Below are 25,473 nucleotides of genomic sequence, written 5' to 3' on the forward strand. Positions count from 1 at the left end.
TCATAAATTAAAAACATCAGGCACACTAATTCAAACCCCCAAATCCAGCATTCCAGAATCGGAGATCAGGATAGTGTCTCGAAGCCAAGAGTTGACAAACTAGTTTAGATGGGGTGGGATGCAGGAGATCAGGATGGGATTCTGAGTGTTCTCAGCATTTTGGTACCAGACTGCTTATGCAGAGGATGAGAGAGTTGGGCCAAAAGCAAGGAGAATAATCACTTTTTTTGAAGAACTTTTGATATTTCTGTGTGACCACAACAACAGTCACACGAACATTCAAATCTTGATATAGAATTTATGAAGGATTTTAACATGTGTTATTGTGTGTGACCAGTTCTGCTAATTAGAAATGATTATATTTTTCTCGTATTTATAGCTGAAAAAACTAAGGGATAGAGAAGTTACATGACTTGCCCAAAGTTACAAGCAAAGAAATGGTTGAGCCAGGATTCAAGCAGAGTTGTATCTAATCCTAAAGGAGTTAGGAGTTTGTATCCTAAAGGAGTTTGTATCCTAAAGGAGTTCTTTTTATTTACCCCATAGATAGTTACTCAGTACTAACCATATGCCAGACACCATTCTACAGGCTTAGGAAATTTCAGCAAATCAGAAAGACAAGCACCTGCCCTTCTGGGCCTTACATTCTCTCCATTATCACTGTATTACGCAGATCTTCTGGGTAGGTTCTTTTCCTGTTTTTAAAGATTTTATTTATTTATCTGAGATAGAGAGAGCACCAGCAGGAGGCATGGGAAGAGGCAGGAGGAGAAGCAGGCTCCCTGCTGAGCAGGGAGCTGGACATGGGGCTTGATCCCAGGACCCTGAGATTATTATGTGAGCCAAAGGCAGATGCTCAACTGACTGAGCCACCCAAGCACCCCTGTAGGTTCTTATTCTAACGAGCAGAGGGTTGTTGTACCTAGTGCACAACCACAATTAATGAGAAGAAAAACATTTATTAAAGATTTATTATGTGGTAAGCATTGCAAGAAGTGTTTTCTGTGCATTATCTACTTTATCTTCACAAGCACCCTCTGAGGCAGGTATAAAATGTCACCATTTTATAGATAGAGAAATTGAAGCTTGAGGATATTGTTTAAGTGATTCACATAGCTAGTCATATTACAGCTGGATTTGGATCCAGGAGGGTCTGATTCCAAAGCTCATGCCCCTTATCATATCACCTCACTGTTGGTAGTTTTGTTGCCTGATGTGGAAAAAAATAGAAGATATACTTAAGGGCAGGGTACCATTCTGACTGGACATGTGTAGAAACTTTGCTTTTCTTTCTTCTCATCCCCATCAACCAGACAGTGGTTCTACAGGATTTTCAGCAACTATCAGGTTCAGCCTCTCTCCTGACAAGGTTCTGTGAGATTAAAACTATTTACAAATCAAAATGACTCTTAGTGACTTTAGTTAATATACTCACAAAAGTCGGGCACCTGTGTGGCTCAGTATTTGAGTATCTGCCTTTGGCTCAGGCCCTGACCTGGGGTCCTGGGATAGAGTCTCTCATTGGGCTCCCTGCAGGGAGCCTGCTTCTTCCTCTGCCTATGTCTCTGCCTCTCTCTCTATGTCTCTCAAGAATAAATAAATTCATTAATATATTAATATATAAATTAACATCAATTATTGCTATATTAATATTCATATTATATATTAATACGAATTATATTAATTAAAAATTAATAACATCTTTAATATATATATATACAGTCACAAAAGAGAGCTCAAATGTATTCACAAAATGTAAATATAAAGAGAGTTTAAAAATAAATGAAATATTTAATAATAATACTCCAGGACTATTTTATAAGCAAATTCTATAAGCCATACAAGAAAGTTGGCAGAGAAACATTCATGGAGAGAGATGTTTGCTCCTGTCTTCATTATATAGGGGAGTAATCATGGTTTCATTGTTGAAAGTGATAAGAAGAAAAATATAATTTCAAGTATTTTTTAGTGCACAAAGGCTTTGGCATTAAAGATAGACTCCTAATTCTGAGAAATGAACAAGAGGTAGTGGAAGGGGAGGTGGGTGGGGGTTGGGGTGACTGTGACGGGTACTGAGGGGGGCACTTGAGGGGATGCGCACTGAGTGTTATACTATATGTTGGCAAATCAAACTATAATTTTAAAAATGTACAAAAAAAAAGATATGCTATTTCTTCTTTTCAAAGTCTCACTAAAGGGAAAGTATCCCACAATGATGATCAGAATGGGAGAAGGCTCCTTAGCCGTGGAAAGAATGGAGGAAACGTGGGAGGAAGAAGTGGCAGCTAATCACACGATGTCAGGCTTGCTTCATGGCCCGGCATATTGTCAATTTTAGTAAGTTTTTTTTTTTTTTTTCCTGTATGCCTTGGAAAAGTAGATATTTTGCAGTTTCTAAATGCATGTTTTGTATGTTTTATTATTTCTAAAATTAAATAAGTACCTGTTATTTCCAAATTATCATAGTAGGTGCTGCCGGGAAAGAGCTTTATTTTTTTTTTTCATTTATTTTTTATTTTTTAATATATTTTTTAATTTTTTTATTTATTTATGATAGTCACAGAATGAGAGAGAGAGAGAGAGAGAGGCAGAGACAGAAGCAGGCTCCATGCACCGGGAGCCCGATGTGGGATTCGATCCCGGGTCTCCAGGATCACGCCCTGGGCCAAAGGCAGGCGCCAAACCGCTGCGCCACCCAGGGATCCCGGGAAAGAGCTTTATTAAAAGACTTGGTGCCTATTCTTTTTTTAAGAGATTTTATTTATCCATTCATTCTTAAGAGACACAGAGAAAGAGAGAGGCAGAGACACAGGCAGAGGGAGAAGCAGGCTCCATGCAGGAAGCCCGATGTGGGACTCGATCCCAGGTCTCCAGGATCGCCTTGGGCCGAAGGCGGTGCTAAACCACTGAGCGACCCAGGCTGCCCGTCTTGGTGGCTGTTCTTAAAGAGCTTAGACCCCATTGCAATTTGAAAAATAGATTTATGAAGGTAATAAAACCATCTGTAATCTAACGGTAATCTAATAAAAAACATTTTTTATTTTATTTTAGTTTCCCACTCCATCCCAAGCATCTATTACTTATCTGAATCATACTACTAGAGCAAACTTACACAATGCTTTTCCCCTACTCTGTTAGATACCTTTGCTTTGTCTTTTTACATCAATTCCCCTTAGCTTTACTCTGTCTTCTGGGATTTTGATGGGTATGGACACATTAATGTGTTCTCTTCCCTCTCATTCCCACTTGGCATTTGGCTAATGGAAATCCCAGCAGGGTTCAGAAGGAGGGAATAGAATAATATTGGGTTAATTTTTCTCCTTGCTCCCTTCCTACAGGTTCACTGCAGGCAGACTTCATTCTTCAGCTGAAGATCAAAGCTCCTGTCAAGGAACTCCTGTCCATGTGACTTTCTCCTTCCAGGTGCCAGTAACTTTTTCCTTCCATCCACCCTCCAGACTTAGGGGTTGCCACCACCTGGGGTAATATACTATGTGGCCGTACTGCACTCTTCTCTCATCTTTGTAAAGTAGTCCATTTATTAAGCTTGTATCAAATTAGTCTAGCTATAGCTTGCCATTTATCTCCTGTTGGGATCCTGATTAAAACAATAAATGGTATTGTATGAAGTCCCAGAACAGAGACCTTCAATATTGGATTCTGAGATTGAGTTGCTCATATTTGACTAATGTAGGGATAACCTCCTTGCTAAGGGGGAGATAGGATATGGGTTATCCATGGTAAGTGGTGACATGCATCATGATTATTTAATTTTTCATTAGCAGTAGCATGGATGACATGTAAGTGGGGGCAAATGCAGTGCCTATGATACTTTGTTGCTGTGGTGATAATTGTCATAAATATTGTGAATTCACATGGCCTCTCCTCTTGGCCCTGGGAAGTATTCTTTGGGGAAAGGAGAATTTGCAAGCTGTAAACATTGAACTGAGAACATGGTGGACACTTAGGAGCTTGCATGCTGTGTTTGAAGAAGCCCCTTGGTTGCGGTCATAAGGCAGCTATGCTGAGGACCAAGCCACATGTCTTTGTAGCACTAATCATTGCACATTTGGTGTAACACTACACCATAGACAAAAGACTGGTGGGGAAAAAGTATGTGACCCTGAGATGTGGGATGATGACATTTCAGTGGGTATGGATGAGGCTGAGACTACAACTTTAAATCCTGAATTTCTCAAATTCCTCTGAGCCTCCTTTGTTTATGACACAATTCTACCTATGCACCCCCTTTGAGTCCCACCGGGCAGTCACCATCAGCCACCCTGCCATCTGAGGGGCAGTTGCATTGGAAGCTGAAGTTGATTATCCCAGAACTCACTATCAGCACATTGCCTTGTCTCTAGGCTTGTTACCGGACCCAGCAGAGCAAGGATTGAGAAGCAGAAGATTGTTCCTACAAGAAAGAAATTATTCACCATAAGAATTTCAAGGCCTGAACAGCAGGCATGGGACTGAATTATAAGGATATTAGTATAAGGTGGAGAGAATATTAAGTTCTGATGGGCCTAATTTGTGAACTTGGGACCATCTTTCTAGGATTTGGGATTGAATGTGTTGGTTAAGCCATGTACCCTGGATATTCATGATCTACTAAGTTGGATCACTGAAGCTTGGACTCAAAGAGTTTAAGTTAATGAGGTTTAAATACTGGAACTTCCTTGATAATGTTTCAGAGAAGGGAGTCTGAAGGCTCAAGGAAATGGGGATGTAAGAATGGATCTACTACATGCCATCTCTTTAGCTTGCTCCTAACCATATCCTCACAGGAGAGCTTGGAGACAAGCCCTTCTCCAAGCCATTAACACATTCACTAGTGAAAGAAGCCGAAGCATCCTTACAGCACTTTGTGTTGGCTAGCTCCTGTGGGCTGGAGATTTGGGAACTGGATATCCTGATCTTGGTGGAGTTAATGGGATTCCACACAGCATAAGCTATATGGCAGCTCTTCACCATTAGAGACAGGTAACGAACAGGATAGACACAAGGATGGAGTGGTCACAAAAACGTTTTACCTCTCAGGTATCTGTGGAGGTGATTAATTGATCAGTATCACTACACACAAAATAATCTACTAAGGTGCTGCTTTATATATACAGGGAAAATTCTAAGACTATTGGGTAGGATTATGACTTGAGATCTGCAGTGGGGATTTTCAGCTTTTTCTTAATCCCTAGACCAAAACCAATTCACATATCCACAACCTCTCAGCCATGGGTGAGACTGGCCCTCCTTGAAAAAAGGATCCTGTTGTGTTTCTCCACTTGTATAAATGTAAATCTTCCTCAAAGACTTCTCCAAAGGGATCTGCAGTCATTTATTAGGGTGTTATGCACTGAAAAAAAGGATAGTAGCTATGTCTTCCATGGTCATTAAATACTGGGTCCTAACTGATTCTAACATACAGAGGCCTGAAATATTGCCATGGTTCACTTTTCAGTGTAGGGCCTCATAGAGACTAGGTAATAGATGGGATCTTGGATCTAGAATGTCTTATATGGATCCAGTGGCCCAAACACCCACCTGTCATTTCTCCCCAATCCTGGAATATATAGTAGGAATATATTTACAGAATTGTCACAGTAAGGGCTATGATAGTTGAGAGGGCCAAGACCAAGTGAAAGGCCTTGTAACTAATGTGAACTGACAACTATCCCCAGAATAAGACACATAAATCAGAAATCAGTGCTTCCAGCAGGGATTTGAGAGATTGCAGGAATCATGGTTCCTACACAATTTCCATTTAACTCATCTGTTTGGCTGCTACAAAAGGCATTTAGATCACAGAGTATGACAGTTGGTTATCACAAATTTAACCAAATGGTGCTGCTACTCCCAGCCATAGTTCTGGAAGTAGCTACCATCTTTACTGAAGCAACCCAACACAGTTCCTGCCACATGTAGCCACAACTAGCAAATGTTTTTTTGTCCCAACCAATTAGTAAGCAAAATCAAAATCATCCTGTGTGTATAATAAAGCAATATATCTTTACTGTTTTGACCCAGGGCTGTGTCTGCTTTCTTGGTCTTTGTCACTGTAATCTAGAGGGACTGTGACTAATTCTCATAACCTACCAAATATCACCCTAGTTTGTTACATTGATGACATTATGCGAATTGGTTACAGTTAACAGGAACCCCAAATGTCTTAATAAGATATATCCATGTTAGAAGATAGGGGATAAATCCTGTTAAATTTCAGATACCTAGCATATTGATGAGGTTTCTGGGGTCCAATAGCCCTATGCTTATCAGCATTATGCCACTGCAATTAGAGCCTGCTTGCTGTACCTTTCATCATGCACCATGAAGAAAGAAGCACAGCACTTGTGGGCCTTTTTGTGTGTTGCAGACAACATACATCGTATTTGGTCATGCTCCTCTGACCTGTTTATTGAGTAACTCATAATGATGACAGCTTTGAATGGGGCTTAGAGCATAATAATGCTCTGTAACAAGTTCAGTCTGTAGTGTAAAGCATTTCAAAGCTTTTTGATGCTGTAGGCCCAATGGTATTGAAAACATCTATAGCAAACAGCGATACTATATGAAGCCTCTGGCAAGCCCCAAAAGGTGCTTGACTCCTAGTGTTTGTAATGAGGACTTCTTCTGTGACAATTATTCTCTATTTGAAAAGCATTTACTGGACCCTGGTAGAAACTGAATGTCTAGCCATGAGACACCAAGTGACTATGAGACCTGAGTTGCTCATCATGACCTTGATGTTATTTGATACACTGAAGCATAAAATTGGCACATACAGTAGCATTGCATTACAAAGTATAAATGGGACATATGGAACCAGGCCTCAATTGTCTAAGAGATACAAATAAACTGCACTTACAGATGGTAAGACTCCCCTAGAGCCTCATCTACTGCTTTGCTGCCTCTCCCTCAACTCACACCTCTGGCTTCATGAAAGGTTCCCTGTGATCAGTTAATGGAGGAAGAAAAAGTATGGGCCTGGTTTAATGATGGGTCTGCAAAGTATGAGAGCATATGCTGGAAGTGGATGACTGCTGCACTTACCCCACTCTGAGATGTCTCTGAAAGAAAGAAATGAGGGGCTGCTGGGTGGCTTAGTCAGTTAAGCATCTGACTTTGGCTTGGGTCATGATCTCAGGGTCTTGGGATCAAGTTCCACATTGGGCTCCCTGCTCAACAGGGAGTTTGCTTGTCACTCTGCTCTTCCACCTGCTTGTGCTCTCTCTCTCTCTCTCTATCTTTCTGTCAAATAAATAAATAAAATCTTAAAAAAAAAGAAAGAAATGAAGGAGACTAATCCAATAGGAAGAACTTTAGGCACTACATCTGGTTGTCCAATTCATGGGGAAAGGAAAAATGATCTGAATTGTAGTTGTACACTACAGACACAAAAGTAGTGGCTATTGGGTTGGCTGACTGTTTAGGGTAAAGAACAAGATTAGAAAATTGGGGACAAAAAGATCTGTAAGGAAGAGATAAACTGGCACCTAGAATAGGTAAAGAGAGTGAAGTCATTTATCTCCTACATTGATTCCTATCTGAGGACATCCATTGCAAAGGAAGCTCTTATCAATCAGGTAGACAAGAAAGAATGTCTTGTGGATGTCAGTCCCTACACACCCTAGGGCTTGCTCAGTGGGCCCATGTGGGCATGACAGCCGAGATGGAGGTTATGCATGGTCTCAGCATCATGCACTCCCCCTCATCCTGGCCTGGCTGCACCATGCTGAGTGCTTAACTTGGCAAGACCGGAGGCCAATTCCAAGTTCCAGATATGGCACCATTCCAGAGGGAAGTGGTTAGGTATCTGTTAAAATAACATATCATTGTACCCCTCCTCTCACAAATAGGAAAACTCTTTGTTCTAACAGGGATAGGCACAAATTTTGAGTGTGGATTAGTCTTCCCAGCTCAAATTGCTCTTTTAGTACCAGTGTTCTTAGTTCAAAATGCATTATGAAACACTATCTGAAACACTATCTCTGTTGACCAAGAAACTCACTTTATAGCAAAGAAAGTGTAGTCATGGAATCATATCCATTGTCTTCACTGATCCAACCATCTCTCCACTATTCAGAAGCAACCAGCTTGACAGAATGAGGGAATGGTTATGAAGGTCTCAGAATGGCACCTTGTGGGAGCCTACTATAGGTGCATGGGGTCCTAACCTACAGAATGTAAGAAATACTATAAACCAGTAGATAAACCACAAAGCCAGAATGCACTGGTTCATGTGGATGTAGGAACAAACTCATTTGAAGACTTTTTGGTTCTTGTCCCAGCAATCTAGGGCTTGGTGGCTTTGTAGGTAGTACTACCCAAGGAGTAGTATTTCCACTATCATGGTTCCAGTGATTTGTAAGCTAAGGTCTGGCCTTTTTGGGGTCTTCCTGTGAACAAATCAATAGGAAGAGGAAGGATCCCCATATTGGACTGCATGACTGACCCCAATTGTCATGGGACCATTGGAAATTACATTTCTGCTACAAAATAAGGCCATGCTTAGCTTAGGGAGGATTTGCTGAGGTGCCCCTTAGTACTTGGTCAGTGAAAAACTTCCAACCTCTCAAGACTCAGATCCTATGGAAATGAAAGCTTCCTTAAGATCCCCATCTTCCTGAGCATACTGGTAGAATGTCAGAGAAGTAAAAAAGTAGTGGAAGAAGGTGCTAGTGCAGAGGCAAGGAATGAGATATATTTTAAGTTAATGGTACATTTTTTTTTACCTCCTCCCTGCTCCCAGATACCTTAATATAAGGATACTGTTATGTAACATTTTAAATATTAGTGAAAGTGAGTTAACACAACTATGCAATGATACAATAAGAAACGAGGTCTGTGCATCTCCTGGGCTGGAGATAAAAACTTGTGAAGCATATGACAAAAGTACAAGTGGTATTTTAAATTTTATTAAATGCCTGTGATATGCCAAATACCATGCTCTGTGCTGGAGATGCAAAGGTTAAAGAGAATAGTTCCTGCCCCAGTTCAACAACCTCAAATTTGGAAAATATGAAGAAAAGGAAAATTTACTAAAAACATTAAGACCTCAACACAAAACGTACTATTTTAGTGTATTTCTTTTATTTCTTCTTTTCCCTTGGTTCACACCATAAGGATAAACTTAAACACTGCTTTTCTCCATTGTACTGAGTCTTTTCATTGTATCTCCCCTGATCTCTTTATGTCTCCTTTCCCCCTGTTCTGTTCCTTGAACGGTTGATGTGAGTAGATGATATAAAAAAATCCACTTACTCTCTAGCTTCTCACTGGTCTTAGCCAAAGGGGGATCTTGGAAAGTTATTGAGGATATGAAAATGAACAAAGAATAACCTTATCAAAAGTCCTGAAGTGTTCTCATGCATCTTCCATTTGTCATAGCTTACCTTTAATACCTCAACAGAAAATAAGCTTTACAAGTCTCAGGAGGAGGAAAGATTTCCTCTTTGCCCAGCAATAACGTAGCCAATGAGAACCACCACAACTCAGCCAATGAGAAGTTGCCACCTCCCTAAACTCTCACTCTTCTCTAACGGACTTTCATTTCAAGCGGTCCCTCCCACCTTCCTCCTTCTTCTCTATAAAGGTGAGCCCCTCTTCTTGTTCTGAAGACTTGCCTTTGGTTGGCTATGGTTTGCATGTCCTGAGTTGTAAATCCCCTGCCATTCCTGAATAAACTCATTTTCTTGGTAAACTAATTAACTATGTTTATTTTTAAGGTTGATAGGGAGAAGAAGGGGAATGATAATAAAATATTCTCCTGTATCACTCCATGGAGACTGGCTTCAGGATGGCTGTGTCCCTTGACTTAAAGAAGTCATAAGTCCTATCAAGGTGCACCTCACCACACAACTCTCCTTGCTCCTTTCCCACACCTCATTAGACTTAGAGTTTGCAGGAGCTCTTTTATTAGCTACATGTCATAAGTTTTCCTATACTCTGCCCAAAATTTTGTAAATAATTTCTTTCCTAAACCTGTCTCAAATCAATCTAATGTGACCTCATCACCTATTTCCTTCCAGAACCCTGACTGATATACTTAGTAACATCATATAAAGCATAGATGAATATGTTATAATTGACACCATTTTCTCGACTTATAATGATTATTATACTTATAATTATTATTTTGAACTATTAATAACTATTATTTTGAACTAATAACTATTATTATTATACTTATAATGATTATTTTGAATTATGCTACAGAGAGCCTCTTGCTAATGTGTCTCCTTCTATGTCTCTTCTCACTCTAATATTTAAAAATATTTTTAGTTTAGATTCTGAAAATTGAGAATGCCCCTTAAAATTATCTGAAGTCTTTTCAAGTGTCTTAGTATGAATTATGAAAATGTTTTATAAAAGCATTACACAAATTCCTGCTACTCCATGCAGTGGATAAGTGTGATAACTTCTTTATACCAATATCAAATATTTTTATTTTAAAAATTCATATTTTATTTTAAAATTTTCCATTCTCTTAATTGCTATTGAGCTTATATCTTTTCTCACATTAACAGATATAGCTTCTTCATATTTGAATTTTCTGTATCTTTCCCATTTATTGATCTATGTATTGGTATTCTTTTATATTGATTGATATGAGCCATTATTAGAAAAAATTAACACTTTGTTATTACTGCAACTATTATATAAAGTCTTGTCTTAGCTGTTGTATGTCTGTGTATCATGATTTTAAAAATTAAATTGTAAGTGGTTGAATCTGTTAATCTTCATGCTTTATTCTATTGCTCTAAGCTTGAAAAGTTCTTCCTCTGGGGATTTAATTCTTATTCACTCTCTTTTTTCTCTGGTTTTTCTAAGATTTGATATTTTTATATTTAATTATTTAACCCATCTGGAATTGATTTCTCTGCAAGATGTGAAGTAAGAGCCTAAAATTGATTCCCCCCTCTAAATTGCTACCCAGAGGTCCTAGCCCCATTTGCTAAATAATCCTTCTTTTTCTTACTGATGTGTGATGTCTCCTTTATCATATATTAAATTCTCATACATACTGGAATCTATTTGTAGACTATCTATTTTGTTTCATTGATCTATCTATTCCTGTCTGTCTATTCTTACCTATTCCTATCTATTCTAGTCAAAAAGGACTACTTTAGATATGCATGGAATAAGAAGATATACAAGGAAGAGATAGGCTATTTGGGGTCAACTGTAAAAATTTGATGTTATGATGAAAAAATCATACTCTTTATTTTTTCCTTTTTCTCTTTTCTTTCAGGAAGATACCTCATTAAAAAAGAAAGGTGAAATATTAGTCAACAGGGTAGTGGAAGCTAAAAATGGGTAAAAGTTATTTTAAAAAGAATAAAAATTTTCATGTATCTTTTTTAAATGAGCACAAGTCTCCTGGCCTACTAAACAAGTTACTGGTATCTTCCATGATCCAGGAATTGTGTCTGAACTTAAAATCCATGATCTCATTAATCCTCAAATAATTCATTCGTGGGACATGTGTTATTATTCCTGTGTGTCACATCTCCAGAATTTCTCAGGCTTGGGCAACCCAACCATGATTCAAAATAGACTCCCAATAACAAAGACAGAACACACTATTTTTTTTTTTTGGCTTTATCCTCAATTATAATGTCAGAACCACAGTACTCTTCACATTCTTTACAAATAAGCCAGTGGAATCCACAGCCTATGTGGTATGCTCTATGATTAGTCCTCTCATCACCCAGATGGCAACTTAGAACTTACCTCCTGTCCTGCTCCAATAATCTTGATTATGCTCCACCAAGACACCATCAATTCTGCTGAAACTTTCCAATATTCAGCCTAGGCTGCTCATGCCTCATATTCAGGGAAATGGAGCAGGCCTGGGGGGAAAGAGATGAGGCACCTGCAGTGGAAAGAGGATAACTAGGCTTAATCAAGGAATTGATTGGTTCCCTAAGGATATCCAAGTTGCAAAGACAAAACACAGGTTCTGATGCTAATAAAATTAGGAAAATAATAATGAAGTTGTTTAACTATAACCAAAGGATGCCACTTAACAGTTCCTGTGAACCAGGAGGAAGTCAACAGGGGCTAGATGACCATCTCCCTCTGTCTTTGTGCCCTATTTAATTTTTTCCCTAATGACTTGGATGAGGCTGAGGAAGGTACATTCATTGTGTCTGAAATTAACATTGGAAACATAAGTACACATAGGGTGAGGTAATAGGAACTCAAATCATTCTCAGCAGATTGATCAGTGGACCCATATAACTGACTTGGAATATCATAGGCAGCTCAAGTACTGGATCAGGACCAGAAATATGTTTGAGAAAGGCTAAGTGCTAATCGATTGTGACTACAGCATGGCTGCTGCAATCTTAGCTGTCCTATCTTCCAGCTTGTTTCTTTTCCCCACCACATTCTGTGTCACACACATTAGTTGCTCAAGAGATCTTTATTTAGTGTGGTAGTCAGATATCTAAGATCGGGATCCCTGGGTGGCGCAGTGGTTTAGCGCCTGCCTTTGGCCCAGGGCGCGATCCTGGAGACTCAGGATCGCATCCCACGATGGGCTCCCGGTGCATGGAGCCTGCTTCTCCCTCTGCCTATGTCTCTGCCTCTCTCTCTCTCTCTCTCTGTGTGACTATCATAAATAAATAAAAATAAAAAAAAAACAAAAAACATCTAAGATCATCTCCAGTGATTTCTCCCCATGTACAATTCCCTCCCCTGTGAATATGATGAGATATCACCCTATGTTAGGTTATGAGACAAAAGGCATTTTGCAGATGTAATTACGGTTACTAATCAGTTGTCTTTGATATAGGTTGTTCAGGTGGGCCTAACATAATCACATAAGCTCTTTAAAAGCAGAGCTTTCTCTGGCTGGTGGCATAAGAGGAAGCCAGAGGGACTTGAAGTGTGAGAAGGACTTGATGCAATGTGGCTGGTTTGGAGATGGAGAAGGGATGTGGGCAGGCTCCAGGAGCAGAGAGTGACCCTGGCAGTGAGACATGGGAGCCCCAGTCCTGCAACCAGAGGAACTGAATCCTTCTATTAATCTAGATGAGCTTGGAAGTGGATTCTGCCATAGTGTCTCCAGATAATGGCCCGACCCAGTTGACATCATGGTTTTGGCCGTGTGATACCCTAAGCAGAGATCCAGTTAAACGCATCTGATTTATGAACCACAAAACTTTGAGTTAACATCTGAACATTGTTTTCAGTTGTTGCATTTTTTTGTCATTTGTTATAGACTTCATAGAAAATGAACACATTTGGTTAATGTGCCTTGATATCATGGTAACAACAACAAAAACAACAGAAATAGTAATTTATTGCAAGCCTGCTACCTGTTGAGCACTTTATAGGACTTTTCTCAATTAACCCTCAGCTCAACTCCATGACCTAGGTTACAAATTGCTCGAAGTGGCCTACTAAGTAGTAAAGCCAGGATTTGAACTCAGCTGAGGCCTTATGTTGAAATATAAAATGATCCTACTCCCCATACTTTCCTGCCTTGGTTCGTTGGCATCCCGCTGGCCTGCAATCTCTTTGAGGAATTCTTAGATACAGGTGCCACACTCCCACATCATCATCATCATCATCATCATCATCATCATCATCACAATTTCCCTCTCACTGTGGTACCACAGTGTCTTAGGGATACCTTCCTGTGCTCCAGCTTCCCCAAATTCCCTCCCCATCAAGGCTTCTCTGGCTACCCAAACTCTTGAATCCCTTAATTCTTCCTCTTTGCCTTAGCACCAGTTATTAGCATGATCTATTTGGCATTCAGTGCCCTGCAGCATTATGACAATTTCCCCCATATTTTATTTCTTGTATTTCTACTCCCAGTAGAGTATAAGCCCCATGAGGGAAGCAACATTTCTGTTTGGGTCAGTGCCAGGTCCCAAGCACCTAAAATAGTTGTTAAATCATTGGGAATACTCAATGCATTTTTGTTGAATGAATGAGTAAACTTGGATACTTCTCATTCTCTCACTCAAATTTTGGTGATCTAGTTCATTTAAAATCAGCTTCTTCCAGAGTTCTCTCTGCATGGCCTTCCATTCTCTGCTATATCTGAGCTTCTTGGAGGTCATGCTGAAGATGAAATGTTGGAATTCTCCCCTGAACACATAGCCATTAGTGCTCTAGCTATGGAAAGGAAATACCATTTGTTGATTACCTGCTTTGTTCCTGGCCTTCATTAGGTATTTTACATGTATGCATTATCTCATATAACAATCATGCTACTGTACAAAGTAGATGTTATAGCACCTATTTAACCAATTAAGAAATTGAAGATCAGGGAAGCCAGCCCAAGGTTCTCTGTCTAGTAAAGGCGATAACCGTCATTCAGGTGTTCCCGAATCCAAAACCCACATCTTTCCCCTATAGCATGACTACTAGAAAGTCAGCACTGTGAAAATGGGTTCTTGGTTTTTGTTTATTTCTACATTTTTAGTGCATAGCACATATTTGGAGGTCAATGTATATCTGAATAAAACTAATCAAAGGACAAATAATTGAATCATGCTTTGTCTCTAGTCCTACTTTAGAGAGAAAGACTCTCATCTTTCATCCAAGTGACTTTGATTTATTTTCTCCTATATATGTTTCAGCACACCTTCCACTTTCTTCTTGGCTTAATAGGGGTATTAGCATATTGGAATTGGAAAGGAATTCAAAGGGTTCTTAGAAGGTGGTTTTTCAGCCTCCCACCAATGTAGAAATCTTTTTTATAGCATCTTGGACAGATGGTTGGCCAGTCTCTGCATGAACACCTCCAGTGACGGAAGACAGAAGAGAACAGGAGGTGGCCTGCTTTATTTTGGAAGCAGATCTGGTGATTGGAAACATTTTCAATGAAAAGAACTGGATTCTGCTATGTCAGTAAGGATTCTTCATGTTGCAAAAAGAAGAAAGAAAAACTGAGGTTGGATTTTAAAATAGTGAGAATTGATTGACTCAATAATTGTGAAGTTCAGTGCTCAGGTGAGTTCCAGGTATAGTTTGAGTCAGAGATCCATAGTGTCCTCAGAGTTCTGACCCATTTTGCAGGCAATCTCTGCGCCCTGAAATCCTCCCTGGGATACTTTTACTTTGTGATGGGAAAAAAATAGTAAGAGCACATCTAGGACCTTCTAGCCTCATACTACCATGATACAGAGGAAGAAAGAAAGAGCTTTTATTCCAACCAATAAAGCAAAAGTCGTGAGGCTTACTGATGAGACAGGACTGAAACCTGATTAACTTGTGGGTCCAGGATAATGAAACATGGTGACTGATGGAGTGTCAGTCAAGGATTCCAGGAATGGCATGATCTGGGAAGGCAATTGTAATGTACAACATTGGCGACCCTGCAATCCTTCCACCCTTCCAACAGGAACCAGATTTTATTCATGGATCAACTCACTGGCCATGAAGTCCAAGTGACTCAGAGGAAGCCACTCTATCCATACATAAATTCGATGGTTAATCTCTGATTAGCCTAACATAATAGTACATAAACCCCCTGGTGACTGCTATTGGCCTGGGGGTAGGCCATAACCTAACTTGAACCAATCAAATAGAGATGAAAGATGCAAAGATTATATTCTGTGCTGGAGAAGAGGTTTTCTTCTCTCTTTCATGGAGATGAAGAGGAAAGTGTTTAGTTCTGATTGCCACCAGCAACCACTTTGTGACAATAACAGTAAGTGGTCAGACTTCAGACAAAGCAGCAGAATGTAGATGAAAGGATCTGGTTATCAATACTACTGTTGAGCTTCTAATAGTTCTATGACTGAACCCCTCCCACCAGTAGCTCCCAGTAACCTCATTATTCAATTCTTCTCGAGTATTTCCCTTTGTCGAAGTCAAAGTTGTCCTTATTGACACAAGTAGAATGGATGTTGGAGTGGCTGTTGACAGGCAGGTGCAACCTCTTGGGATCCTTCTGTCATCTGTCCATTGGCTCAATTTCCACCACTCAAGAATTTAAGAATGGGTGTCTTCTGACATGGCACAATGCTTTTTAAGTTAGCTAACATGCCAGCCTTCGAATTCTCACAACTTCCACCAATGCTAGGATTGATGATGGTTTGTTTTGTCTTGAGTGACTGTGCCATCTGCACTTACAGACCCCTGTCTCTGGTTTTTCTACCAGGTAAAGCAATAGCATTTAGTGCTGTGCCTCTGGTGTTGACTGTAGCCCTTGTTGGCGTCTGGTTCTGATATGCTCACAGATAGGGCTGTGATCTTTCCCAGGGCCTGTGAGTGAGTCTGTGAGAAAGAGAGCAGATCCCTAAAGCCATGATGGTATATGCATGAGGATGTGTTTCTTGGAGGTGTGCAGCAGAGAGAGTATAAATCTGCTGGTTAGCTGCAAATGAATACAAATCAGCCCTCATTTGTATTCATTGATTCCACAAGCAAGCATGTTTGGGAGGCTGCAGGGTGTAGCACACTCCAGATGAGGTGGGAGAAAGCCAGAATTCAGGTCTCGGCTGTGCCTCTAACTTATAAGTGAACTTGGGTACATTATTTGCTGAATGAGTCTGAGAGTCTTCTCTATGAGGCAGGTTCATTAATAACTGTCTGCAGAATAGTCATATTCTTATGGGTCTGACAGGCCCATCCTTGAACCCCAGCTCCACCACCTGCCAATTGTACAGCCCTGAGCATGTTACTTAAACCTCTGAGCCTTGGTTTCCTTATCTGAACAGTGGGAATTAGGATACTCCCTCACTCAGAGGGCTACTATGGAGAGGAAGTGAAGTAGAACCCATATTTCAGAAGAAACTGGGCACATGGTAAACATGAAAGCCCCATGAGCAGTTCTAATCAATATTATTCTCTCATAGGGTTGTTTAAATAGAAAATGAGATTTTATTTTCCCAATTGATCCAACCCCAAGAAGTAGTCATAATTATATATCAACAATAAAAACTGCATTATGAATTTAAATGATCACTGATATTGAGCAATACATAGCAATCTACTAAGATAATAGAAATATCTATCTTTAGACTAATAGGATTTTAGAGATGATTTAATCCTGCTCTCTTGTTTTATAGCTGAGGATACTAAAGTACTATGAAACAGAATTACTTGCCAATATCCAGAGCTAATTAAGGGCAGACTGGGACTAGAAGCCAGATCTCTTGACTCAGATATGGTTGTATTTCCATCTGTTGCATTTTATATATGAAGAAGTCAAAGTTGGAGACTAATGAGTTGCCCATGGTCACATAGGTCAATAGTGATAGATCTAGGACTCATATCTATGTATGTAACTCACATGTCCGGTGTACTTGGTATATGCTGAGCACTGTTCTCAGTGCCTTGTGTGTATCAGATCATTTAATCCTCCCTACTTCCCTATGAGTTAACTATTAAGACTCCCAGTTTTCAGATATGGGGATGGAGAACAGACAGGTCAAATAAATTGCCTAAGGGTGCACAGGGCACACTCACATTGACCACCTGGTTTCTGAGTCTGTACACTCCCCCATCACAGTGTCCCTCAGGCACCAGCAAGTCTGAACTAACCAGTTATAGCCCACACAGAGATCAGCAGCACAAGTACATGCAGTTCAAGTGTGGCTGTATCATTAGAATAGCCCATGGTAGAATACTGGCCACTGACCTGCATCCCACTGGGGAAGGAGACTGCCTTGCCCTCCACCTCTGCATTCTGGAAAAACCACTGCTGGACCAGCACTGACATCCAGCAGCAATCTACTGGCTCACTGGATGTGCGGGGCCAGGATTTAACATCGAGTCTGTAGGAAGCAAGAGCAAGAAATGGGGGTCCACCTGCTGACTGGATTCTCCAGTCTAGATGAAGCATTTGCAGCAGAGCTGCCTCCTTTGTGCTGATTAAACATTCTTGGACCATTTCAGGGCAGTCGAAAGGGCCCCAGTAGGAAATTCTGGGCTTCTTGGTAATCTGGGCATATGGGGAGCTTGACAAATTAATCGTACCATTAAAAGAGATGTGACTTTATTTGTTCTGCAACTAGTTACATGAAATAGTAGCAGGGACATTTAATGAGAACTTACAGTGCTCCAGGCACAGTGTCAAGTAATTTACATAACTCCTTTAATCTTCGCAACACAAAGGGGTAAACTGTATAATCCACCCTTTGTACACCAGGCGACTGAGCCCCAGGAAGTTAAATCACTTGTCCAAGGTCACAAAACTAGGGTGTGGCAAGATATTCATAATCAAGATTTCTAATAGCAAAGGATGTCCTTTTCACTGTGAAATGCAGCTATGCTTAAATATGGAGGGGAAAAAATAGTAAACATGCTAGATGAAAGGATGCATGTGTGTTTTTGTGAGTTCTCTGGCAGGGAAAGAACTAAATGATCAGTGTATCTTGCCTTTAAGAGAAAAGTTTTAGTGGAAGAAACTGGTGTCCAAAGGGAGATGGCGGGGGGAAGAGCCCTACTGAGCGAATAGGCTTGCCAGGTGAACTTGGCCAAGTCAATTTTCTTTCTAGTCTAGAGAGCAGCCCAGCTGGAAAACTGGGCACAGCAGAAGAGCCTTTTCTGAAAACCAAATTTCACAACTGAGCCAGGCTTTGTCCCTTGGAAAGAAATTGCCACAAAATGAAAGGCAGGAAGGGTCCTTTTCTAACTGGAAGAGCGATATGAGGGCTGTGTGAGAATGCTGTGCCAGGAGGCAACGCAATTAGCGAATCTTGACACCAGTGGCTGCTTCTCTCCTGGGCAACGTCTGTGTCGGAGCCAACATCTGCCGGCTTACCTTGCCCAGCCAGGACAGGGGCTATGCCAGCCTTGCTGCCCACGCAATCCACGCCAGAAGCACTTGGCAGGGCTCTGCTGTCCCCCCTCTTTCCTCTGCCCCCTCCGAGGGCTCTGTGGCATGGCTATCTTGAGGAAGGGACAGACTAAAGGCCCCAGGTGGTCCCACAATCAATATTAATGCTGCCAACACAACCCCTTGCCTGTAAATACTGACCATGGCTCATAAGACAAGATAAGCCTAATAAATAAGATTGAAGTGGACACTGAGCATATTAGAATGTCTTTGCTGCAAGGCGCCTGCAAAATGTGTTTGTTCAATAGAACTAATAATATTAGTTACCATTGACTGAGCTGGGACTCAGTGCCAGCCCCTCTTCTAAGTGCTTTGTGCACATCCTCTCAATGGATCCTTACAACCACATGGGGAGGAAGGTGTGATTTCACACTCCATTCTACAAGCTGGGGAACTGAGGCCAGTAGGCCAGGTAACCTGACCCACAATATTGTGAGTGGCAGAGTCCAGGTAGGGTAAGAATCAGCCTCAATCCTGAAAACTGTCTCTCCACACTGCCTTCCCCCAGTTCCATCCCTGGCTTAGTGGATTCTGAAGCACATACCCCAGACAGCCAATCCCTTTTAAAAAGAACACACAAAAGAGCACTTCTGCCTACTGCATATGCTTTTGTGCCCATAGATTCACACCCATGACTAGCAATAGTGGAGTTTCCCAGGTGTGATAAATCTAGCTTGTGACTCTGGTCAAAAAAGTGATTCTCAGAGTAAGTTTTGGAATTTTAAGCAAAAATCTGTGTATTCTTTCTCTCTCTAGGCCTTAATCTCATCTCTAAATCCAGAGGACAGGATGATAGAATAGCTGAAGTCCCTTCTACCTCCCAAACATTAAGATTTCTCAGAATATCTGCACCACAGCCATGTTGGAAACAAAGGGAATGCAACCATCCCCGATGCACAGCAATGGTGTATTAATGTTGGGTCTATTACTCTCTGTCCTTCTCCCCACAAATGGCCTCTTTCTCCTTTTCCATCTGTCCAAATCCTCTCAAATAGCATGATCCCAAGTCATGGACCATCTGCTTCCTGAGGCCTTTGAGCCCCTGAACTAGAGGTAGCCTCCTTTTCCTCAAAACCATGTGAGCTAGCAGCCTATGAGTGCCTTCTCTGTGCTATCCTGTAGCACACCAAGGTTGAGAATCCCATGCTTGCTCTCTTGGACTGGCCAGCAAATGTGAACAAAGCAGATGGCCAGGGGGTGGTTGTGGCTGGGGTGGAGGAAGGAGGAGCATGACAATGAAGGAAGTGTGTGTAAAGACTTGGAGAACAGTGGAAGGGGTGAGATGGTTCATAGGCACTGAGTGTGAGACTTTGGGAAGAGGCATACAAACCTAAAAAGTAATATTAGGAAATCTTGGAATCAATGGTGTTCTTATCCTTTGGCATTTTTAAGTAAGAATACTGGGGGAAATTTGATTACCACTGATTGCCTTTTGGTAACTAGACTCTTTTTTTTTAAGATTTTATTTATTCATGACAGAGAGAGACATGGGGGGAGGGGGAGCAGAGACACAGGCAGAGGGAAAAGCCGACTCCATGCAGGGAGCCCAAGGTGGGACTTGATCCCAGATCTCCAGGACCAGGACCTGGGCTGAAAGTGGCACTAAACCGCTGAGCCACCCGGGCTGCCCCTAGACTCTTTCTTTGAATGTGACTATACAGAGATTGGGCCATGTGGAGCACTGGGATTATAAGGTTTACAGCAATGATGTTAGCTGACACTATTCCCACCAGACTCTAAATCCATCTGCCTCCCACTCCAGGTCTGAGATTTGCCCCATTGCCTATGGTTCCCTTCATGTCAGTTTGCTTTTGTTCTTGCTTTTCTTTCTGCCTGAAATTCCTTTTCTTCCCATGCTCTGGAAGCCTGCTTTCTTTCTTTCTTTCTTTCTTTCTTTCTTTCTTTCTTTCTTTCTTTCTTTCTTTCTTTCTTTCTTTCTTCTTTCAAAAGATTTATTTATTTATTTTAGAGAGAGAGCATGAGCCAGTTGCGGGGGGGCAGGGCAGAGGAAGAGAGAATCTTCAAGCAGATTTCCTGCTGAGCATAGAGCCTGTTGTGGGGCTTAATCTCAAGATCCTGAAATTGTGACGTGAGCTGAAATTGAGTTAGATGCTTAACCGACTGAGCCACCCAGATGCCTCTGGAAGCCATCTTTTTAGAATTTTCTGAAGCACCACCTTTTCTGAAGTCGGCTGACATCTTAGCCAATAGCACTGTCCACTTGCTCTGTGGCTGGCACTGTAGCTGGGATAGATATGCTCCATGACGGATGCTATAGGCTTATCTCTATTGATTTGTTTACAGATCTGTGTCCTCTACCACACAGTGCAACCAGAGGGCTGAGACTCATATTGGATTCCTCTTTAATCCCCAACACTCAGTAAATGTTTGTTGAATTTGCAAAGGTGAGTACTTTCAGAGCACCTAGTACAGAGTTTTATAAATTATTAATAATTAATAATATCTCACATTTACTCAGTGTTTACTATTTACCAGAGAGTATGTCAATGTTTTTTTTTAAGGTTTTATTTATTTATTTGAGAGAGAGAGAGAGAGAGTGGGGGAGAGCACATGTGGGAGGGAGGAGCAGAGGGAGAGGGAGAAGCAGACTCCTCACTGACCTGGGAGCTCGGTGCGGGGCTGGATCCCAGAACTCTGAGATCATGACCTGAGATGACAGCAAATGTTTACCCGACTGAGCCACCCAGGCATCCCATGCCAATATTTAAATGGATCATCAGATTTAATCTGTTCAACAACTCTGTGAATAACCTTATGTGGTAGGTTCTACTATTATGCCCATTTTGCTTATAAGAAAAATGAAATTTAAGAGGATTAGCTCAAGGTCTCTACTACTAATAAGCAGCTGAGCCAGGAATCTAAACTAAACTGAGCTCATGTATTCAACCTCAAAATTATATTACATCAGGAAGGAAGTAAGCATAAAGGGAACAAATTATATGTAATATGAGAACAGGGGCTGAATATTACTAAGATATACTAATGAAGTAACATATCTAAATTTTAAGTAAGCATGCCTCACCTTATAAATCTTGATAGCCACCTGGGGAAGCTTGAGGTATACCAGAGTAACAAAGCGATGATTGGGATCATTCCTGCTCCTTCTCCCTAGGACAGCTGCAAATCTTAGAGCATATTCACTTGAATTTCTTCAGCAAGAGACCAACTCGAAGACATCTTCGTGCACTAAGAGAAGGTGCCCTATTTGGAAAGTGTCAAAAGTCACTGGGATCCACACCTGGTGGGCTATGAAGCAAGAAGAAAAGCTCCACTCTCTTAATTAAGAAGTTAAATGCAATGTTACAGTTAGAGAACGTTCTTTGAAGCCATGAAGCCTTCAGTTCCCATCTCTTCCCTGCCCCTTCAAAAATGCGTGACTTTGGGACAATCACTTAACTTTGAGCCTCTATTTCTTATAGTAAAATGGAAATGATAATAACATCTACTTTCCAGTGGAATTTGTTGTGCAGCTGAAATAAGATAATGTATGCAAAGAATATGCACAGGGCTTGGCACATAGTAAACATGAGCTAGTACTCTGGCAGGTATGACTTTAAAATTGTAAGCCTTGCTTTCAAGTGCACATGAGTGTGTGCTCATGAAGTACAGGCCGTTCCTAGTCAGAAATCCAGAAAAAAATCTGAGGCAAGACTGCATCCTGTAAGGTCCTGTAAGGAGAACTTTCATTCTAGTGCACTAATTTAGGTAGTTTGTGAAATCAGGGAACGTCTTCATTTAGATATACCTCATGCATCGCTGTACCTTCCAAAGTGTCTTGTGTGCAGAGAGATCTCCTCAAACATGTAGCTAGTTGATTCGTGATTTGAGAACTTGGATGGAGCTTATGGTGGTGGGGAGGTAAATACTCCAGATTTATCCCTCCACGTCTTCTGGCCACCCCTTTCAAGTATTCTTTTTTTTGTGCTGCCCAGACTAGAAAACTAAAAATTTCCTAGGTACTCTTGCAGCTAAGATTTTTGGATGTGATTTTGGTTTCACAGTCAGGCACACCTGGCAAGACTTGAGTCAGTCGTAGGTTAAGCAGGGACAGTTGGAACATACATGGCATTGTGTTGTTGGTGTTAACCTTGCAGTATCTATATGACCCTGCACACAAGAGCCTCTGCAGTGCCTTCTCCTTAAGATAGAGGAAGTAGTTTCTCTGGTAGTCAATTCTACAGCCATATCCTCTGGCTCCTCCAATAATTCCCCGTATTAAATCTCAAAAAAACTTAAAGGAGTCCTGCTATCTACATCTAAGCCCTGATGGATACAATATTTGGTACCAGAAATGGCTGTAGGCATTAGGCTCCCAAGGATGAAAATCTAAGACAGGTTTTGTCACCTGGCTGGATTGAAGGTAGCAAAGCCCTGGTTACCATCAGAGAATATAAAACTAGGAGCCTGTGGTACCCAGTGGTAAAACAGTACTTAAATGCTCATTTGTGGTCATCTGCAATGAAGCAGCTATTGGAGATATAGCTTTGGCACGCAGAGTGGCGGCGGCTTTGGTTCTGCCAAAACCCAGTATCTGGCATCTGATGGAGGCATGATGAACTACGATAGTAAAAGGGACAGTAGGTCTGATTTGCCTTCCTCTCCCAACAGGGCAACTTATTTGAACATCACATTACTCTCCCTTACCAGAATTGCACATTTTCCCTGAAATTGGCAGAGCCCTCCATGACTATACCATGCATTCATTCTTCCAAATGGAATTATTACAGTTTTAGGTAAGTGAGCAAGTATGTGCTTACAAATACAAGTGAGTAAAAATTACTCCCTAAAATAACTAACATTCATTTTAGGGAAACCACAACTGGCTTTATGGTCTTTATGGATATGCCACACTAGTATGTTTTAGTTTTCTTCCACATACTATTCAGCCTCAAATTTGAGAAATGCCACTCTATTAAGGGCACATGAGGACACATGCTCTCTCTGCCTCACCATTTCCCCTGCTGCTCGGCAAGTCCCACCAGTTGGGACGGTTGGACTGGTCCTGTTGGCGGCATCCATGAGAAGCCCCCAGAGACCCTTCTTCCCAATTTGGAATCCTGTCGACTGTAATGTGCACTGAGGCTTCCTGTTCCTGATGCCAGACAACATTGCCTACACAAGAACAAAATGAGTCTGTGCCTCGAAGTAATTGCCAGCACCCCTGAAGTTGATGTGTTGATGCAATGGAGATAAAGTTTCTCTGACTCTCAGCATATCTGGCACATTTAATTCCATATTCTTACTTACAAGTTTTGTCTGACATTACTTATTTTTTTTAAGTGCTGTAACCATTTTTCTTTTGATAAGACTCAAGCAGCCACAGCTCAGTCTTCCCTTGGGTCCTCAACAAAGCAGTTTTATTCCTCCACCTCCTGGCCACAAACCACTTGGAGATCAAGGCTTCTGCAGCCCTTTGTCTTGAATGGAAGCAGGAAAGAGAAGCTGGACTGCTGAATATGTAAATCCTCCCTGGCAGACAGCCTTTATTGTCTCTTCTTGGTATGGGGAAGCTCAATTAAGGGCTGAACTCTAACCCTGGAGCCCAAAAGCCTTAGGAAGAGGCTCTGTAAGGTGTCCATGGAGAAAATATTGAAGGTTAAAGAAGAAAGCTAAAAGCAATCTTAGTGTAAAGGCCTTGATTATGGTGGGTTTTCTTTTCTCCTTTTCTTTTCTTTTTTTCTTTTTTTTCTTTTCTTTTCTTTTCTTTTCTTTTCTTTTCTTTTCTTTTCTTTTCTTTTCTTTTCTTTTCTTTTCTTTTCTTTCTTTCTTTTCTTTTCTTTCAGTTCAAAGGCCAGAATGGCAGCCCCATGCTGTCACTGGTAAAATGGACCCTAATGAAAGCTAGTCTCTAGAATATTTCAGGGCTTGGAGTTCTTCAACTGGACCAAGTAAGTGTGTAGTCTGCAGGGTCAGTTGACTACACATCGGAGATGATGTCAAGCTGACTTTAAGAACTGACTTTAAGAACCAGTGGCACCCAAGCTGGGCAGAATAGAATAATGATGGACAGCAATGTGCCAAGGGGTGGCCCCTAGAATTGGTGTTTTGCTTCCCTGAGGCCCACAACTGGAGGTTTTACCTTTCCTCTATTTTCCTCATTCTGCCTCACTTTCTGATGGACCCTTCAGTGCTAGAACTTGGCTCAGGACCTGGGTTGTAGCTCAGACTATTCTCCTCCAGGATGGTTGAAATTACATGGCTTCCATTAGCATGATTCAGAGTACTGCCCCTTCCCAGGGTTTTGGGGAATTGAGGGGACATTTACCAGATTCAGCCCTAGGGAGAGTGATGTTGACACTGATCAAGCTTGCCATGAACTTTGAGCATGGTAAAACCTTCCCTGAAAAGGAACTACTCTCCATTCCTGAATTCATGCCTTTTTTTGCCCTGAGGTCTTTGTACTCTGGGCAAAGTCTAGTACTTTCTTTGTCTAGTACTTTCTTTGTCCCTGCCCAGTCGTTAACTCTCACTTAGTCTGCCTGCTTTAGTCTTTGCCTCAGATGTCACTTCATTGAGGAAGAATGACCTGACTTTCTACCTTCCTGCCGTCCCAGGTTTGGTTGAGAGGCTCCTGCTTCCTTGATTCTTGCATTCTATTGTAACACTTAGCAATCCATAGCCTTGCTTTCTCCCCCACTAAATTTCCA

General features: G+C 41.1%; 1 long non-coding RNA gene across 4 annotated transcripts in view; it reads left to right on the forward strand.

Moving 5' to 3' along the window:
• LOC112668802 (uncharacterized) overlaps nt 1-22,256 on the forward strand; it is a 71,234-nt gene extending 48,978 nt beyond the window's left edge. For all 4 annotated transcript variants that reach the window (XR_007413481.1, XR_004803205.2, XR_004803206.2 and 1 more), the window contains 4 exons: nt 2,187-2,337; nt 3,339-3,423; nt 21,110-21,210; nt 21,939-22,256. This is a non-coding gene — a long non-coding RNA (uncharacterized LOC112668802). The remainder of the gene's footprint in view (nt 1-2,186; nt 2,338-3,338; nt 3,424-21,109; nt 21,211-21,938) is intronic.
• The last annotated feature ends 3,217 nt before the right edge of the window (nt 22,257-25,473 follow it).

Source organism: Canis lupus, chromosome 10 (assembly GCF_003254725.2).
Source record: "Canis lupus dingo isolate Sandy chromosome 10, ASM325472v2, whole genome shotgun sequence".
Classification (NCBI taxonomy): Eukaryota; Metazoa; Chordata; class Mammalia; order Carnivora; family Canidae; genus Canis; species Canis lupus.